The following is a 6,808-nucleotide window of genomic DNA, read 5'->3' as shown; positions in this document are numbered from 1 at the left end:
CAACACAAAACAGCAGGTAGATAGATGTTGATGTTAGGTAACACAACAATCTCCACAATAGTTCAGGCTATACAACAGGCACAGTACAGAGTGGATTAAACAAGCCCATCTGGTTAGTATTTAATCAGTGCAATGATAAGTTAAGCTGAAATGCTGATGTGCAAATGAATACAGTACAGGAGATGCCACCTCAGCTGATATCTTAGGCTATTGTGCATTCTGAGAAGATTCTGCATGTTTTCCAGCAGATATACACACACAAGATGTTTTAAAACAGCATTTCACAATGGGATCACCATCTGTACAACACAAAACACAAACAATGGTTCAGCATGACAACGCTGACCGATGTGCATCTGCCAAAACATGGAAGGCCAGCCTAGGCCCACTCCATGCATCAGCATCTGTATGGTACATAGTTAGCCACAGATACCTGCGCATTACTTACAGCTTTAATATGATCTCAGATTAACATCGCAAGGAAGAATTTGGGAGGGGTGCAATCAAAATATTTATAGCTATCTATTTAGAAGAGCAGCATTAACAAACACCTATCTGTGTGCGACAAGTGCACACCTTCTTCACCTGTTGGATTCTTTGCCCTTTGGAGAATTTATAAGAGCAAGATCTAATATCACAACAGATGGGAATTACTTAAACAAATACAAGATAGGGTGCAAGACAGGGGATATAATCCCAAAGTTTTAAGAAGAGCAAATGAAAACGTACAAAGTTCTGGAAAGGAAGAAGACAAACTGAGGCTGGGATTTAACAATGGCAGGGGATGGTATAATAAAAATGTAACTTCATTTACTGGGTTTTCATATAAATTTCAGAGTATCATTCAAAAGGATTGGCTTTTCTAATTTCTGATAATCCTTTTATGCTTCTGTCCATGAATCTCATTATTTTGTGCAGCAGCTAATTTGGAAGATTATCTCAGATAATGCATCTTCCTAAACATATTTGTTTCATTTAGAAAATTAAGCTTTCATTACAGTAAATATTCTGCTTGTTCTAAAGTCTTGTCTACTACAGATGTATATGTAAATCATATTATAACCTTAGAATATTGCACACCTGTCACACAAGTGAGGTACATACTGTTATAATTTATTATTATCTTTAGGCTGTAGTTTATTATTATGTTTATTTCTACATAAACCAGAATCTGTACTACTGTAAATATAGTATTTGTTACACTGTAACAAACACATTAAGTTTTTTTTAATTTATTTATTTTATGCTTTATAAAACTAGTATCTGATATTTAACACAACATTCTTATGTAATGGAGCATTTCTCCCTGGGCCTCTGCTGAAAATGGGTCTTGTGCCCAATTGGACTTTCCTGGCAAAGAAAATGAATAAATAAATAAATAATTTGTCAGTATGCTAGTCCAAAATTATATATACCTGATCATGACACTTATTTAAACTGAGGAGTTAAGAACATCTGAGATATGTTTGATCTAAACATTTTTCAGAAGGCAATATCTGATCATGTAAATGAAAAACAGGGCTTGGTATTTTACGTTAATGGCTAATTTGTCTTGCTCAAATTGAACAAGTTTAATCTGTCAAAAATGCCAGCATGTGGACAAGCCAGTAAATCAGCAGACCAGTCTCTTGATTTGTGCATATTTTCATTAATAGGCAGTAAATCATTAAGTTGAGTATTTTTTTCAGGCAAATGAGGCCCTCTAGACTCCCATGTTGGAGGAGTGAGTCTACCATATCCTCTGCTACTAGTATCTACTAATTCTGATATTGCAGTATCACAGAGAAAGCAGAATATTCCATTTTCTATATATCACTGTTCCTTCTTTATCTGTGATAGTGCTTGGTCAGCCAGGACATGATAATTTGAGCTACCCAGACACTAGTACACTTGAAGAGGGGAAAATGATGTACTTCTATGTTGGTTGTCTCTGACTGAAGTGGACAAACACTTGAAAAACATGCTGGTGCTGTGAACAAAAGTGAATTTTCTTTCTCTCTCTCTCTCTGCTAGGACCACAATTAATGAATGGGGAGGCAAGGAGTGTTTTCTTAAAGTTATAGAATCCCAGTTCATTTTTAGGATCAGTATATTTCCAAAGGAATTAAATAAAGGTATAAAATGGACATATTTGATCTGATTTCTTCTTTATAATTCATTTATACTGAATGAAAATGTATTTATGATAACAATATGTAATATGCAATGTATTTTATAAGGGTTGTGTTATCAGTTGTGCAAATAATTAATTGAATCCATGTGCTTTGTGCTAAATGGAATATTATTTAAATGTGAAATGTTAAAGTTACACATTTGATGCCCCCTTGAAGATAATATACCAAAGTACTAGGGGTATTATGAAATTATTGCACATTTAGTCTTTCTTGCTCATTTTGTTTCCTTCTTTTTTTTTTTTTTTGCTTCAGTTCTTTTTTTTCTGTTGGCTTATTTACATGGTATTAGCCAGCAGGAAGGAATTAGTAGCAGCACCCCCCCCCCAGTACACATTTGTAAAAAGGGAGTCATGTTTGGGAGTGTCAGCATTTACCCATGCCATGATATTATGTACAGGATGAGATGACACAGAATGATAGCCACTGCACTATGGCCAGTCTGCCCTTTGCAACACCACCACGATCATTAGTGGTAGTCAGATCAGCATGTTCCATATCTGCAGTGATGTACCTCTCCCATGGACAGATCAAGGCTACTCAGATGGTAGATTTCAGATACGTCAGTGTGTGCATGAAGTCACAGAAGGAATGTGCCATGGGAAGTGGTTTTGACAGTGTGTGCAGAGCATTTATCATCCCAGCAACAGTGCAGTATATTTCATTACAATACATTTACCTGACAGTAGAGGGAGACATGTAACCTATCCAGTCTGCCCTTTAAGAGCATTTAACATTCTTCAACCCCTCCCGTTCTTTCTTTGCCCTTCATCTTTCTCCACATGCCCAGTGTTTTCTTAAATGCTTTTGTTGATTTTTTGCCAGTACTCATTACAGTAGTCATTTCCATGGGACCATAAGTCTGTTTCTGAAAAAGAACGTTCAAAGATCCAGGAGTAATTTCTCATTTTGCTGCACACCTCTCAAGTGTACCTCATTACGAGGACTCTACCTCATTTGTGTTCTTAAAAAGTTCATGTTCCTTGAAGTTCAACATTGAAAGGGTCTTTCACACATTCAGTGTTAGAATTTTTTAACTGATGTCAATGCAAAATAGAAATGAATCATATTAATTCATTAAAAGATCTTTTTTATAAGTAAAACCAGTATATTTTAACAACTATATGGCTTTCGTTGTTGAAGTTGTTAATACGCTAGTAGTTAGTGTTCTACATTTTGCTCATTTGTTCTACATTATGAAGGCCAGTGTTTCTCATTTTGGAGAAAGGGGGTTGAGAGCTATGGTCTGCTGCAAATAATCCCCCCTCCCCATTCTTCCTTTTCAATGTGACATATTCAAATCTTCCACTGATGCGATTTTGTTTATCCATATCATGTCCCTCCAATCTCTTCTGGGCTCTAGTGAGAATTCCACTTCTTGCAGTCTCAAGTCACAGCATTTTCTCTTTTGCCTAGGGTTACCTCCTGTCCATCTTTATGCATAGTCCCTATTTGGGCAGTTGTGTCTAGTAAAAGATTTTCAAAGATGGCAAACAACCTGAGGTTTTAGGACAAAATCACTTTCTAACTTTTTTCCAGTAGTTGAATGAAACTTTTATTTTGTATCTGAAACACATCAACATGATATGAAACCACAAAAAAACAAAAAGAGAGCTTCTGGTCTGGCAACATTAGATCTTTTCATAAAAAAATATCCCACATTTGGTATCTGAAAAAGTAGCAACTCTGCTGTTCAGGATAAGGTGCAGTATATTTTGCATTTTCTGCACTGGACATTATCTGTCAACTTTCAGCCCACTTTGTCAGCCTTTCTTAAACTTTCTCCACACCTTCCACTGCTATAACTCTCTCTGTATCTTCAGTGAAAATGCTAATTCTCTCCTCTTCTTTATTATCTTAGATACCTTTGTAATGAAAAATTTGGAAGGACTTGGACCCCTGCAATACATTACCAGTCACTTCCTTTTTTCTGACAATTTCCTCTATGACCTATACATCAACCATGCAACAGTCTCTGTCTTGTCCACCACCTGCATTTTCTCTGTAGCCTTCTGAGAAGGGCTCAGTCAAAGGCATTCATGAAGTCCAGGACATCTGCTGTTACCCTCCTATCAGGTTCTGTTACATGCCAGTCATAAAATTGGATTAAGTTCAACTGATAGTTTCTTCTGGTCATAAGTCTTTACTGGTTTTCGACATATACACTTCTATTCTCTACAAAGGTAGCAAATCTTTCTCGTATGATTCTCTCCATGGCTTTTCCTGCCAAGTTAATAAGCTAATTATTCTTGTTTCCTCTTAAAGAAGGTTACAACTTTAATTGTCTTCTTTTCTTCTGTACCTTCTGAAATGACCAGTGTTATTTATGAAAATGCTACTGTTGTTCTTATTGTCAAAATGCTGTACATATACATATATATGTATATATATATATATATATATATATATATATATATATATATATATATATTTGTTCCGAATTAGTTTTTAATGGTACCACTTACACTGATCCCGTTGACTTAGCCAACCTGCTAGCAGACAGGTTCAGTGCAAACTTCACCCCCTATTCCCCCCCAAAGGCCCATTTGACATCCCTGATACTTGCCCCACACCTCATATCTCCATAGATCAAGTGTTAAAGACCCTATCCAAGGCAAAGAACACAGCTTCCATGGGACCTGATAGTATCCCAGGCTGTATTCTGCAACATCTCCAGCAAGAACTAACCTTCCCATTGATTACCCTATTCAACCATAGCCTAAGTACAGGCTTCATTCCAGTAGAGTGGAGAACTGCCACTATCACCCCATTAACTTGACAAGTCTGATCTGTAAGGCAATGGAGCGTATTATTATGGACCTCATAAACTAGAACATAGGCAATCTCCAAGCACTTGACCCCACCCAGTTCAGATTCGTCAAGGGCAGATCTTGCCTGTTGAACCTGGTTGACTTTTTTGAGACTGTCACCAAGGCACTGGATGAGGGAAAGGCAGTACATACAGCTTACTTTGACTTGGCCAAAGCCTTTGACACAATCCCCCACTTGGGCATCATCAAAAAGCTAACAGAACATGCCGTAAATCCCTATCTCATCAGGTGTGTGGCCATCTGGCTCACTGATAGGACCCACAAGGTCACAATAGGTGTCACTACCTCTGACAGCAGACCTGTCACTAGTGGTGTCCCCCAGGGATCTGTCCTGGAACCCCTATTGTTTGGCATCTACTTCTCAGAGGTCCAGGCAAAGACAAAGGGGCTGTGGCTGACCATATTTGCAGATTACTATAAGTTGTCATTGACTCTCCAAATGATGTTAACATACTTCAAGAGGGTCTCACAGCAACAAATAACTGGTGCCAAAGTCATGACCTTGAGTTAAATGCAAAAAAATGTATTATCATACCATTCGGCAAAAACCCCTACTGATTACCACATTAGCGGCAACCCCTTAAGCACACAACCTGTGTAGACCTGGGTACACAACTTGACAACAATCTCACATTTGACCATCATGTAGCGACGGTGGTCAGAAAAGCCTTTTACTTGGTTCATCTCATAAGTAAAGCGATTCATCCAGAAAAAAGCTGGTTATTACCTCTTTGTATTTCTCCCTCATTGGGCCAATAATTGAGTACAATGCCCCATTTGGTATGTACCTCTCCAAACATCTGCACCAACTGGAAAGGCCACAGAAATACCTCACAAAGAGAATCCATGGCCTCCAACACCTGTCCTATGTGGACAGGCTTAAATCACTATTACTCTACTTTGTATCATACAGATCGCTCAGAGGTGATCTGTGTCTTGCCTACAAGGCAATCTCAGACCCTGCTCTGCTAGAGATGCTCCATATCTGTAAGTCTAACTCCTTGAGTAGTACCTGATCAAAAGGCTTAAATCTAATATGTGACATTAATAAAACCTGCTGGAGAGACAGGTTTGTCTCCCAAAGGCTACCCCGTCTCTGGAGTAAACTCCTCATGCACGTCAAACAAAGTATGTTGCTGACCCTGGTCAAGCGCAACCTTGGTGAGTGAATGGGCAATCACAAATTTGTCCCAGGGGTTCCACCTGTGTCCCTCATTGACAGGGGTGACAGGTGCTGATTGAGGTTTCTCTTTTGGAAATAAACTCTTGGCTAGGCATGTAAGGGCCCCGGAGCCATTAGCCTAGTAATCTCCTATGATCCTATGATCCATATGACATTTGATTACCGGTAAAGTCTGACTGTGTAGGAACCCATTTTCAGTGGCAGTCCAGGGAGAAAAGCTCCACAGTATTAAAAAACATTTAAGAAAAATAATTTTACAGTCTTTAAAAATAATGCAAAAAACAAATACAGTTTAAATAATTACACCAAATTAGACATAATATGGAAACATTGGTTAAGAATAGATAAATTATATGACAATTATTTAATATTTGGAGAAATTTTAATGAATTTATAGAGAAATTAAAGGTTAGTTAGTATAATACAAACAGAATTTGCAATATAAAGTGAGAGAAAAACAGAATTATGTTATATTTAGAGAAAAAGCCAGGGGAGAGAACTTTATAGAAGAAGGGAGAGTAATGAGATATAAGGTATGAAAAGGTATTTGTCCACATTAAGTAATATAGTTTATCCTGATGTTGGGGAAGAACAGATCCAGCTTTTGGCTAGGAAGTTTTTCA

The sequence above is a fragment of the Protopterus annectens genome, chromosome 15.part0 (assembly GCF_019279795.1).
Source record: "Protopterus annectens isolate FY-2018-M chromosome 15.part0, PAN1.0, whole genome shotgun sequence".
NCBI classification, from domain to species: Eukaryota; Metazoa; Chordata; order Ceratodontiformes; family Protopteridae; genus Protopterus; species Protopterus annectens.
Note: the sequence above shows the minus strand (reverse complement) of the source record.